Genomic DNA, 13,370 nt, shown 5'->3' on the forward strand with positions numbered 1-13,370 from the left:
TAACAGCAAGCAGTGTAACTGTGAGCACTCCATGACAATCTGTAGTTATTGCGTTTCTGCATCGCGTCGACGTAAGTATCTTCCATTGACAAGCCAAGATCCTGAACGGCGTTTGTGTAAATTTACGGTGCTCTGGCCCTGAGAACGACGGTAAGGGATACCAGTGTAGTTGGGTCCGTATGGTTACGAGGCTGGTCTCACACAAATGACCTACTGGTGGCATTGATGTACCATATGTCGACAACAATGTCAGTTCCTTCCCAGCGTTTTGGGTGGATTTCTACAAGTTCAGGAAGTATATGTGGTCCCGACTTTTAAGGCCGGTAGCGTCTTGAAGTGTGTCGCTCCACCTCCCGACGGTGACGTCATTCCATAGACAGTTGAGCTGCATTTTCTCACAGTTCAAGGGGTAAATAGCGTGCGTGTGCTTCTCGTTCTTGCGATAAAGGAGATGGTGTCTTCTGGAGAGCAGTTTTTGGCAGAGATACCAATTGCATCATACAAGATGCCGGGATCAGAGATGCCCCGGATATGGTTTACATATAGCGCACAGTGCAACTTCACTAGCACAGCAATCAGGTACAGATTAGTGAGGCTAGCGTCAATGTTTGCATTGATTTGTTAAACATCTAAAAGTATCTATAAAGAGAATAAAATAGGTATGAATTTGTGTAAGTTTTGTATAGAGCAATGCAAAAGCTACTGAAAGTAGAAAATTTTTAATTTGGCTCAACTAGCCAAATTTGCTATACATTTTTTGAAAACTCAACAATTTCATGGCATAGCCAGGTAAATTTAATAAAACCATTTTATTTTTTCAATAAATTCAATTTTTTTAAATCTGATAGCTTCACTTCTGCATGTTGGAATTGAGCCAAATCTAGTGTGCAACCTTTTTTCAAGCCACCTAACAATTTTGTTCATTAGCCAGTGAAATTTGGAAAAAAAGTTATTTTTGAACAACACTGATGTATAGAAACTTGACCAAAATTTAGAAAAAACATTGGCAACAGTGCCAGTACTAAATTATAGGAAGTAGTGTCATGAGTAACAGCAAGACCTGGTTACATTCCAGTTAGAATGATACCAAATTGTAAATCGCTGTATCATCAAAAAAAAACAAGTCGAAAGTACGGTACTCTTGTCCTTGTCCGGCAATAGCAGTCTTCTCAGCACTATCCTTGAAACAATCAATAACTTCCTTCTGATTGGTATGGTTAAATTTAAATTTGGCTGACCGAAATTCTTGATTATCTTTTTGATAAATGGCACAGATATCTTAGAAGCTAACCGACGCCTGCAGTTGATGCATCTATTCTTAGGCCACTTTCACTATATAAACACTTTTAAAAAAATCTAATAATTGTGGCTTATCTTAAATCATTTGCTATTGAAGCTGACTCGATTACGCTGTCTCGGGGCACACGAGATACCGGTATGACATTTGATACCACCAAACAAACAAGTCAACATAGTTCAAATGTTAATTATATTTATCATTCTCACTAGCTTTATTAATTTCAGTCACTTTCCTGTCGTTTTCTGGCAATTCAGAAGTCGATGGAAAGACTACTCCGGATTGTTTTCTCATCCATTATAACAAATTGGCACGTTATACCTGGCATTTTGCGCGGCTGCAAAACAACATAATCCTACCAAGTTAGTATCTAAAAGTCCTGAAACTAGCTAATAAGTCATAGAAGATAACATAAAACCCAGAACTGTACTTCAAACAACCTCACTGAGACAGAAAATACGATTTAAAAACAGACCAATATCGCAAATTAACACAGGCAGCGGCTATCTAAGATAGTTGTTTGGCCCCAGCGAACCAGAAGTCACGTGACTTTCGAGCCCACATCGCGCACACTGTTTGAGACAACACCCATAAAAAGTGACCAATGAAATGTCTTCGTTTGCAACCCTACTCCGGCATCAATCATGTTCGAAAAGTAGTCCAACCAGTACTTGGAGAGAGAGAGAGAGAGAGAGAGAGTCTTTATTTTCATCGAACCAAAATACATAACAAACGGCAGTGATGGTGGTACAGAAAATATGCGTGCACAGTATTCGGTATTAGATAGGAATGATCGATAAGACCATGAAGGTCATCTAGTCTGATCACACCAGCATCAAACAGGTACACTTGACTCAGAACAGTCTGGCTGTAAGAAATGTTTAGTTAGGAAAGGAAAATAGAAAAAAAAATTAAACAATGGTAGCAAATGATCAATGAAGCAATGTCTGGGCGAGGTAGGGCAACAGTGTTAGTGTAACGACAAGAGGTGATCAAGTAGGGCTTTTTTGAATCTATTATAAGGCAATTCACGGATATGTGATGGTAATGCATTGGAATTTAATGATCGACAGACCTACAATGTACTCTATATCTTGGATCTTTCGAATGTAATCATTTCCATGAACCAAGAAAACGCATTGCTCTATCAAGTATGCCGGACCCCAATTGTGGAACAGCATCTCGCCGGCTATCCGGCCGATAGTCGTCGAGCATGTCCAATGTCCATTATTGTCCATGTCCATGTCCACATTCGTCGAAAGTCGAAATACAAGCAATTTCTTCTAAATGAATACTAGCCAGTCTTCAGGATTACCGGACCACGACCTAACATCGACCTCGCCCTCCGCCACATGCCACCTCATTTTGTCGCTTGCGTCTTATATTCTCTGCATTACTTTTCATTCAGTGTGCAATGTACATGCCTCTTTTTACATCGCCTAGGCTAAGGTGGGTGTCTGATATTAAAGGCTACTCCAAGTTGTTTCGACACCTTCCTATCTTTTCATTGTATCGCAGTCTTGTGATGTTTTGAAACGATGAAAATATTAATAAACCTGATTGATTAAACCTCATCAACCGACACGTTTACCGTCGCTATTTTTCGCATCTTATTGCAGACGAGTAGGCCTACTGTGCGGCTGTGTGGCGTCTTATCGGAGGTGGGTTTAGGGCCCGCGAGATGACTTGACCCGAGGTATGCCTAATCTGGTCGCGTAATATCTAAAGCAGAGGTTCCCAACCGGTGGCCAATTCAATGGTTTCTGGTGGGGAATAGACGCATTTGTTAAACATTATATAAAGGGCAGTCGGCATATTTACGGAGAGACACATGCGCGATTACCGTTGCCAGTTAACTACTCTGGAATGTATGAGTATCGCAAATTTTAAATTTAAAGCGTGCCCGGAGGACGCCTAATTGTCCTCTTTTTTGGGATTTCGCGACTCCGACGCGGCGCGCGAACGTCAGTTTCGTAAAAAATCGGGAGCCGAGTCGAAGTGTGATGACCATTTTTTTAGTCAACGCAATACTATCGGTCGAAAAATTTTCAAAATCATCGCCAGTTTTCTTGGAGTCTTCGGAATTAAAAAAAAGTGTCCTCTGTCTGAGGATCTCAAAATATGGTAAGTCTATATTTGAAAGGGTATATAGGGTAGTTTTGGGTAGTGGGGAATGAAGACTCGGAATAAATCTGAAGTGGGGAATGAAGACAAAAAGGTTACATGGGAACCAGTGATCTCAAGGGCTCTACAGTAAGCATTTACTTTTACGCGTTCGCCATTTTATCCACATCAGTCTATCCCGAAACCCAGCAGTCTATTTTGATGGACACCACTGCCAAACATTTGCGACGTTTGTGCGGATGATTGACCGAGAAACTGCACCAAAAAGTCGTTCCGACCATCGTTTGCTTGTATAACGAAATCTAGTGGTGGTTTAAACTGAAAAATCGTATTCTATAGAATCAATTATACTTATATCGTAATTTCACGTAGCCTACGTTATTATAGTAACCCGTTGTATAGTATACGTCCAACAGCCCGCAGGAACTCATGCTAACATTAGTATAGGGCCCAGTGTTTCTCAACCCCGAGTCCGCGGACTCATTTGAGTCCGCGGAAGGTCCTTGGTGAGTCCGCGAGCACAGGTATTTTAAGTAATCCTAATCGGCTCGGCACACACGTTGACAGATTGTCAACCTGGTATTTCCTCGGGTTTTTCAATGGAAAGACGCCAGTCTCATAGTGAATTGAATATTTTAGGTAATTTTATATCGATAAAACCTGAAGAATCGATCATCGATCCTAATTTAGGGGTCTACGGACTTGGTTTTAGATTGAAAAGTCGAAAATGTCACCCCGATAATGCGCGTCCACCCTTCCAAACGCATAGTCACGGGTTATGGCGGGGACCCGGAAACTCGGGACATAACTTATTAGTAATTTTACCGGATGACTTATTTTAGTACCGGTTGGTTTTAATGCTTTGCCGTTGTCGTGTTTTGTCTGACGAGTGTAAAATTTCAACTAGATGTACGCTGTACAAAGTGTACACTGTACAGTGTACATACCACCGACCAAGCAGCAGCGTTCAAAGTGCGTTTAACCCAACGAAACACCAATAATTCCGTTACTATTTGAAACTACAGACAGAGTGGGGGGTTTATTTGGCAAAAATAACATCCATTCAAAAGTCACTATAGTTATTAATGAGTATGTGTTATGGTGCTTGACTAAATTTATCAACTCCAGTATATTATTGGATGTAATCAACTGGTTTGTGTTGTCTAATTCACATTTTGCACCCGCTTCACTACTCCACACCAGGTGTAAACTCGAGTAAACATATTTATTGAGGCGTATAGCACGCAGTGGGGTCCTTATGGATCACGTTCGACACTGTAGCCTATTGACGGGCACCCAAAAGCCTACATAGGCGGTCATGTGACGTTGAAGGAATAACGAAATGACACGTTAGCGCCTGTGTTTTCACAGATCATCGGCTTACCTGAGAGTAAAAAGCGACATTTATCGTATAGAACAGGGGTGGGCAACATACGGCCCGCGGGCCGGATCCGGCCCGCGAAGGGATTTTGTCCGGCCCGCGGACAGTTTTCCGTCTTACATGATAATGTGGCCCCCGGCCCCAGTCTTCCGAGATACTTGCTTACATACGTCACATTTTAGTGACTGTATGTCATTATACACATTTATGCGCAGCGAGCGAGGGTGGCGCTTATACGCGTAAGTTCGTCGAAGCGAGAAGACTTGTTGCATTATCGCCATTTACGATATACTAAACCCTAATGTCATTTGTGGTAATTATGGTGTCTGTCGACTACAATGGTCATTTACACCAGGCCGTTTTTTATTTATTTTTGATTCCGTAACCGTTGACTTGTAGCACGGCACACGTGTAGGCTTCTGTAAGACACCGCTTATGCCAGGGGTCGCCAACTTAACACGGGTCGGGCGCCACTTTTAAATTTCGTAGAGGCCGCGGGTCGCATGAATTCAATATCGAGATAAAATTGGCCACACAGTTGAACAACCACGCTGTCTCGCCACCTACTAAACTTCAAGGAATTGATATCTTAGAACATTTGGGGTGCAGGGCTTATCGAATGCCTCGAAATCCTAATTAAGGATTGCATCGTGTGTTGATTGATCAGAGAGAAGCAGACACGGTGGTGCCTGTATGACAATGCTGTTCTCAAATCCACATTGTCTTCGTCATTATTGGCGAAAAATGGCTTTAAAGTTACGTAGCTGTCGTTAAAATACCGTCATTAAATACGATTTATTCCTTGTATAGGTGGATAAATGGGCGAATAATGTATCGATTCAGCAATCCGGCCCGCCAAGTTCCTAATTTTCCTATATCCGGCCCGCCGACTGGAGAAGTTGCCCGCCCCTGGTATAGAAGGTGCGGTAAACGATCGAAATGTGTCCCCCTGTCTATTTATGACCAGACTCGATGATAACAAACATTCAAAGACATGAAGGCACGCACGAGCGAATATCGACGCTAACAAGAGAACGATCAATCAATGTCCAGCTTGGCAGTGACTTTCCGCTTTAGTAAGTTTACCAAAAGACATGAGGTCGTGCAAATAGGCCATGCGTCAATTTCTATATTCTACACATGACGGAGTGATCACTTCTACGACGTTTGACATTGGCACTCCAAACAGTGAGATAGACTGATGCTAACAGAGGTCTTGGAATGCCAAGAACCGCGACTGAGCAACACCGTTTAAAATGCTTCGTACCCGATTCGTATCCGTGCCATTACAGAAGTGGGGTGACCTCGATCTTATCGGGTCTGTCGAATACCTGTGAATATCGGTGTGGCCATTAGATATGTCTTTGCTAGTTGTTGCTTCCAGCCTTTGTCTGATTAATTAAGCCGCTCTCCATCACATTGTCAGTAGAGAGAATAAAGTTGCCGTATCGGTGTTATCGAAAATACCCACCACGCAAGGTCACCTGTTTCGGTTGCCCCATGTAGATTCGTTGGTCGAGGGTGTCTCATACTGAGTCGTCGGTGAATTGGCTCAAAAGTGTGACAATTCGGTTTGTTTACTAGCACGCTTTGTTGCCTGTAGTGTCGTTACACAAGTACATGTGTTAATTGATTAGAGAGAAGCAGACATGGCGGTACCTGTATAAAAATACTGTTCTCACATCCACTTTGTCCTCGTTAATATCGGCGAGATACGGCTTTTGTAGTGACATTGCTGTTGCTAAAAAACATTGATTGAATACGATTTATTCCTCGTATATGTTGATCGGTGGCCGAATAATGTATCGATTCAGCAATTCGCACCGCCGAGGTACTATGCTATACACGCCCCGCGGACTGCACAAGTTGCCCGCTCCTGGTAAACACATATGTAAATATTGCAATAGCGACAGCTAGCGGTTGTCAATCACAAATCAAAGTGCAGCTAACCAGTAATACAGCTCTCAAGGATGAACTAGGAATACATATGTGTGAGCCGCCTCGGTTGACCTATGCGACAGGTTTAGACACAAAAAGCTCTGTCTTAGTACTCCATGTTTAGGAAAGAGCTTGGCATAACGTGAATGGAGAGATACTCTGATCCACCCGGAAAGAAACGCGTGTATATCGCTTCCGGCTCACACCGCAGTGAATTGTACAGACTCGCCACGTTTGCCAAATTCTCTTAAGTATCATACGCAACACGCACCGATTTAACGTCTGAAGGATACTACTGGCTAGGATTTGAAGACAAAATCAAATGCTTTGGATGCAGTGTGTACCTCGAACGATGGACCGGGTCGAGTGCACGGCGTCATAACGCGAATTGTGTACGAGACGCGTTGAACATACCTATTGTGAAATCGAATTTCAAAACTTTATTGAGACAGTTTAAAGCCGCTGGAAACGCCAACATCAACTTTGCGAATATCGTTGATCAAGAGCACGAGTATCGGGTTAGGAAGATCGACTTGCGAAAGGAGTCGAAGCGTCGCGAAACCTTTGAGAAATGGCCCAGCTATATCCCATACCACGGGCGGTCGGCGAGTTGGCAAAACAAGGTTTATTCTACCTTGGGGACCTGGACAGAACGCAGTGCTTCAGCTGCTCCGGCGTTCTCCGCAATTGGAGGCCTACAGACGATGTATCTGAAATACACTTGACGTATCACCCGGATTGTTGTTTCGCACGTGGCGACGATTCGGGGAATGTGGCGCTAACCGAACACGAACGAGACAATTTGGATAAGTTGCTTGGCGACAAAATACGACGTCTCACTCTACATCAGTGGTTCTTAACTTTGCCCCCAGCGCCCCCCAGGGGGCGCTGGCGATTTTGAAGGGGGGCGGAAACGCTCAGGGGGCGATATGGGGGGCGCTGGGCTCAGGGGGGCGGTATGGGGGGCGCTGGAGAAAAATGGCTTCGCAGTAGATGATGTGGTGATAGGACATATCCTTAATGAGCATTCAGAGCAAATTAACACCGAAAACTTCGTTACATATAGCTTTCAAAATACATATAGGTTTAATTGTCCATGGGCGCCTAAATGATTGACACCGAATGTTCCTGTCTTGGCAATCTGAACCCCAGAAGACGAATTCCATCTGGCAGGGAAAAGTTATATGTCAGTGAAGAAATACCAATCTGAAATCGTGTGCGTCTTTTAGTTTAGTACGATTGGGCGACAGGGATATTCCTGTTGGACGATATCCCCATTGAGCGATTCTATATTTTTTGATATTGCAGACAGGGGGTCACGAAATAACATCATGCAACGAAGTCATATCAACGGGTTCGCCCGCCCGAATATGTTTAATCATTAGTAAGGGGCCCTACAGTTTCCAAGAAACCTCACAATGTTCGCTTTAAGTTTTGATGAGTCTGCGAACACTCAACAACTCACTGCGCTGACCCTTGGAAAACAGTGCGTAACGACTAAAAAAAGGTAATATAACTCCGGATTTGTTGTGCGCAACCTAGATTTTCTGTGCGCAGAGACCGTGTCAGCGTGCTTAGAGGGAACATTGCACCTTACTCAGCTCTACCGGTAAATGTGTTTACGTGAGCAGAGAGAGGATAAAAATTGATCTCAATTTACATGCAATTCCCAATGATATTGACCAATTCAATCATTAATTAGTGAAATTTTTCGCACTTCGCGCGACTAGGCGAGAATAGCTGCCTCAGCAAATGGACACCCAATGTAGATACCTAATAGGCTATCAGCAAATAGCGGACAGCCTAATGGGGGTCTGGGAGTGAAGTCCCCCGGAAGTTTGGTTTATCACCCGATGGGGGCCCAGGACCAACGTTTTTTGTTTGGGGGGGGGGCTGACGAAGTGCTGTTACGGCCCTGGTAACGAATAATTGTACCTGCGGGCAATATGTTTAAATATTAATTACGTGCCCTTTATTTTCCTATACAACAGCTCACTCAGTGCTACTGGTAAATCTGATTACGTGGGCTGAGAGGATAAAAAGTTTATAGCGACTTATATATGTAATTACCACCTATTCATTCATGTATTATAGAAAATTTTGGTACCTAGGGCGACCAGGCCACACAAACTTTGCTGAACATCAAAATCACGATATGGGGTTCGTGGGGGCGAAGCCCTCAGAAGTTCGGTTTATCACGCTATGGGTGCGCAAGGCAATCGTTTTTTTGGGGGCTGACGAAGTGCTGTTACGGCCCTCCCTCTTACTCATTGTCTTTATTACTTTCCCTACAATATGAAGTTGGGGGGGGCGCTGGAGCACGATAATTTTTGAAAGGGGGCGCTGGAAGAAAAAAGGTTAAGAACCACTACTCTACATCTACAAGAACCACAGGAACCCTCCGAGGACGAAAAGCGATGTCTTGAGCAACTATTTCCTTGTCTTAACCCCGTGAATCCTCTCATGTCGTCGTTGTCAAAAAGAATCGCAACGTTCGACAAGGGCTGGGAACCGAATAAAATTAAGGCTACTGTTGAACAGTTTGTTTGTTTTATTAACAATCGAGTAACCGCAACACAATGGCCATAACAATGACCCGTTGCGACTCTCCGATTGTTCGAACAATGCCGATATTTCAGACTTGGAGGACAGATTCTAGGTGGATCAGTCCCTGATCATTATTTTAATTTATATTTTCGGAATCGGTGCAACAGTAGCTTTCAATCAAGACCAGATTCAATAATTTCTGGGCTCGGGAAGATAGCTTTTGGATTGCCAGAAATCCTACAGTCGCTTACGCAAAACAATTCTCCACTCCAGCCTCGGCGAAGCGGAACGAAGCTGCAAAATCGGTCGTTGCCGTTCCAATTTTAATAGTAACACTCGCCGAGTCAATATATCCGTAGTATGATGCTGCAAATATGCTTGGAGGTGTTGGCATAACACGTGTTGAGGATATGTTACGGCACACGTGAGCACAACTGATTGTCTGCAGCGAAATTAGTCGAATTCGAACGACAGTGCGTGGCTGCCGAATCGGCAGTGCCGATGCAATATATCCTTAGTATGATATTGAAATACATTGTTTGGTTGGGACTGTCTGTCCTATATGAAGACGCTAGAACGCGGTAAAGGTGTGGAACAGCAGTTGTTGCTTGCACCAATTACTTGGTACGTAATATCGGAAGTTAACACGTTGCCATCCGACAGTCGACGAGCATGTCCACATTCAAGTCGAAATACAAGCAATTACTACTAAATAAATACGGTCCACCCTCAAGATTACCGGACCACGACTGACCTATCGATCTCGCTTCCCATGACATGCCGCCCTATTTCTTGTCGCATTCTTCTTCTATACTATCTTCTTTACTTTCATTCAGTGTGCATGCCTCCTCTTTACATCGCCTAGGCCAAGGTGGGTGTCAGATTCCATAGACTACTCCTTGTCGCTTCGACATCTTCCTGTCTTTTTCATTGTATCGCATTTTTGTGGTGTATTGAACTGATAAAATTGCTAATAAACCAATGATGATGATGATGCCTCCTCTTTACATCGCCTAGGCCAAGGTGGGTGTCAGATTCCATAGACTACTCCTTGTCGCTTCGACATCTTCCTGTTTTTTCATTGTATCGCATTTTTGTGGTGTATTGAACTGATAAAATTGCTGATAAACCAATGATGATGATGTAAGCCAAATTTAGAATCAGCTATTTCTTTAATTACTTATTATACTCATAATGTTACTTTATTTAAGTTAATCTATGTGGGGGCGCCTAATACACATTTCCACTACACGACATTCCTTGTTGTTCTCGATATGACACGCATATTTATAACCATAACAGAACATTTCTCGTTACTGTCTTGGTCGACAAGAATGCAAAGGGGTCAAGAACGACAATATGATACAGACCACAAGCGTCACTTTACACAGCCGAACGTACTGACACCTAAAACACGCACTAGGATCTCACCGATCAGGAGAAAACGCTATTGACGTCACGACCGGCAATTATTCCTATGACCCCCTCGTACACGAAATTGAATCAACCGCGGAACGACAAGTCAACCAGTGTGGTTTGACGGGCTATTGACGTCACGACCGGCAATTATTCCTATGACCCCCTCGTACACGAAATTGAATCAACCGCGGAACGACAAGTCAACCAGGGTGGTTTGACGGGCTATTGTTCCCAAGCCACGAAATTGGACCACGGAACAACAGGTCAGGGCAGGCAACTATTATCAAGTCCCGTCGTGTACGACCGAAGTCAGCTGTGGATCGTGGAAAAATACAGTAAAATTACAATGTATTATAATAAATCCCAAGTTTCGTGTCTGGGCAGAGTACAAAGGTCAATCGGGATTCTTTGTTCTTTTTCTCTCTAGCGTTAATCCCCCCTTTTTTGATTGCCGCACACAGGGTCATAAAAGTATTGCTGCAAAATTGAGAATGAGGTAAATCTTTAATTACTTATTATATTGATAATCTTTGTTTGTTTATTATAAATCTCGAATGGGCGAGTTCCGCACATTTCCTATACATACTGATGTATAGGTTGTCTATCGAGGACGGAACGTATAATATACACACGGGATTATTTGGAAATCCCTACAGAATCTCATAACATGTCAATCTAGTGTGGTAACGCACTGCTAGCAGAAACATCATCTACAAAATTTCTTTAAAAAATAAGGTATTGTCAAATTAGAAGATCGGGTCGCAGCCTTTTGTTCATTCCTCACAACCTGAAATCTATTTTTCCATGCACCCTTTGAAATTGCTCCCTCGACCTGTTTTAGCATACCACTTTTGAAACTTTCTGGACCAAAGACATGAAATACATTTTCTGCTTTTAAAAGTAGGCTAGTATTTATATTTCTCTTTCAATTCCCAGTGTCATACTTTGAGTTCTAATTAGTTTCAGTTATTTTGTCTGGAGAACATAATATAAACATGTCAAAGTATAAAAGCAAGTGTAGAAATGCCTTTAATTTCCGGAAATTTCCGGAAATAAAGCTACACAATATGGAATTTTTGCGATACACCATATTTTTTATTAACGTTTCCTAATCGCGCAAAGTGTTTTACACCGTATCCGATACAACTTCTCGTCCTTATTGCTCCTCGACTAAACTACGGGCCCTATAATATGGAGCAGGGCGCTATACCATGATATTTTATAAAATGGGCTGTTCGAGTAAACAGAGGATCGCACTTCCATATCAATACTATCATTTTCATCCCATAATGTGGACGAACGCATATGCTGTCGAAAATTGGATACCTCGTGACATGCATCAAGATCAGATCTGGTCAAAGTGCGGCCCGCAAAGCTATTCTGTGCGGCCCGCGAAAGGTTGTTTGGAATTCAAAACATAAAACTTACTTTTGCATGCCGTTGTGTGAACTAAAAGCATAGGCTGACAGGAAATTGGTTTACTTTGAAGCCTGTTCATTAATGTGCCACGATCACGCTGCCCACGTATACCTGACATGTGAAATACATTCAAAAGAAAGTCAATGCAGCAACGTATGAGCAGCACGCGGCCCCGTGCAAGCCTTAATCTTGCGGCTCTTTGACCTTATACTTTTACCTGTACCGGTGATATACACTCTTAGAGATATTTTTCTGTGGCGAGCTAATGCCCGTACAATTTTACTAGCATTGAGATAACAGCTAATAGTCAAGCATAAATAGTACTAAGTTCAATACTACTCCGCGTATATTGCCACGCAATGTAAGTCCATAATGGGTGGGAAATAGGTGAATATAGCTGGATGTAAATCAGGTAGACGGCACTTTCAGGCATCGAATTTTACCTTGAAAATGAGTTAAATGCACAATTACACATATATGCTTATTGCTTACGGTCGTACATCACCGCAGCAGGCGAGTATCGGGTAATACCAGCTTCTGATATTTGTTGGGGTGGCACACGAAAACAGAATCCACTACATAGCCTACCTATGAAATACTGTATCTCAATCAGAATTTGTGTGTCTGGCTCATTTGCACACGTTGCAAGAGCGCCAAAACATAATTCGATACCTGAAAGTGCCGTTTACCTGATTACACCCTACGCTGGGGTGAAAATCGGCGAAATACACACTTCTTTCTTACCCTATAGTTATTTTACGCATTTGCAGTTTGTTTAATATAATTGCACTCGCCAAGCTGTGTCTATCAATCCTAAAATTACCGATATTGAGTATAAAAGTGTATATATGTACACATGCTTTAAAATGGTCGTTGTAATTACTTGAGCATTTTCACGCGGCTCCGATACCAATAAGGGTTGGTATTTCAGTTTGTGCAGAGCAGGTCGCCGAGATTAAGGATTTTAATCAAAGTCGGTCTTATGAAAAAAACACGAAGACCTCGGTCAAGGGAGGGCGAATTTCCGAAGAACTGCAAGCTTCGCTAAGGCTATTTCACCAAGCTGCACACTGCTCTGCAGGCTGCAACCATAGACAATATGCATTGTACCATCCCAAATTTATTTTAGTGCAGGGTTGTCAAACTGAACTTGAAAGCATTTGAAGGGGGTGCGAAGAAGCAGTAAAGTAAAAATAATATATCGCGATTTACCCCCAGCTCATGGTTTCTGCTCTGTGTATTGTC

At 42.8% G+C, this 13,370-nt stretch overlaps 1 protein-coding gene and 1 long non-coding RNA gene across 2 annotated transcripts in view; one reads left to right on the plus strand and one right to left on the minus strand.

The window, feature by feature from the left end:
* The window catches only part of LOC145446089 (acylcarnitine hydrolase-like), a 282,243-nt gene extending 274,568 nt beyond the window's left edge, over positions 1-7,675 (plus strand). The window contains exon 3 of the transcript XR_013917205.1: positions 7,662-7,675. The gene's annotated coding sequence lies outside the window, so the exon portion shown is untranslated. The remainder of the gene's footprint in view (positions 1-7,661) is intronic.
* The window catches only part of LOC145446092 (uncharacterized), a 32,330-nt gene continuing 20,943 nt past the window's right edge, over positions 1,984-13,370 (minus strand). Inside the window, exon 2 of the long non-coding RNA XR_013917207.1 lies at positions 1,984-2,310. This is a non-coding gene — a long non-coding RNA (uncharacterized LOC145446092). The remainder of the gene's footprint in view (positions 2,311-13,370) is intronic.

The sequence above is a fragment of the Botryllus schlosseri genome, chromosome 9 (assembly GCF_051294905.1).
Source record: "Botryllus schlosseri isolate E-star chromosome 9, Bs_hap1, whole genome shotgun sequence".
In the NCBI taxonomy this organism is placed as follows: Eukaryota; Metazoa; Chordata; class Ascidiacea; order Stolidobranchia; family Styelidae; genus Botryllus; species Botryllus schlosseri.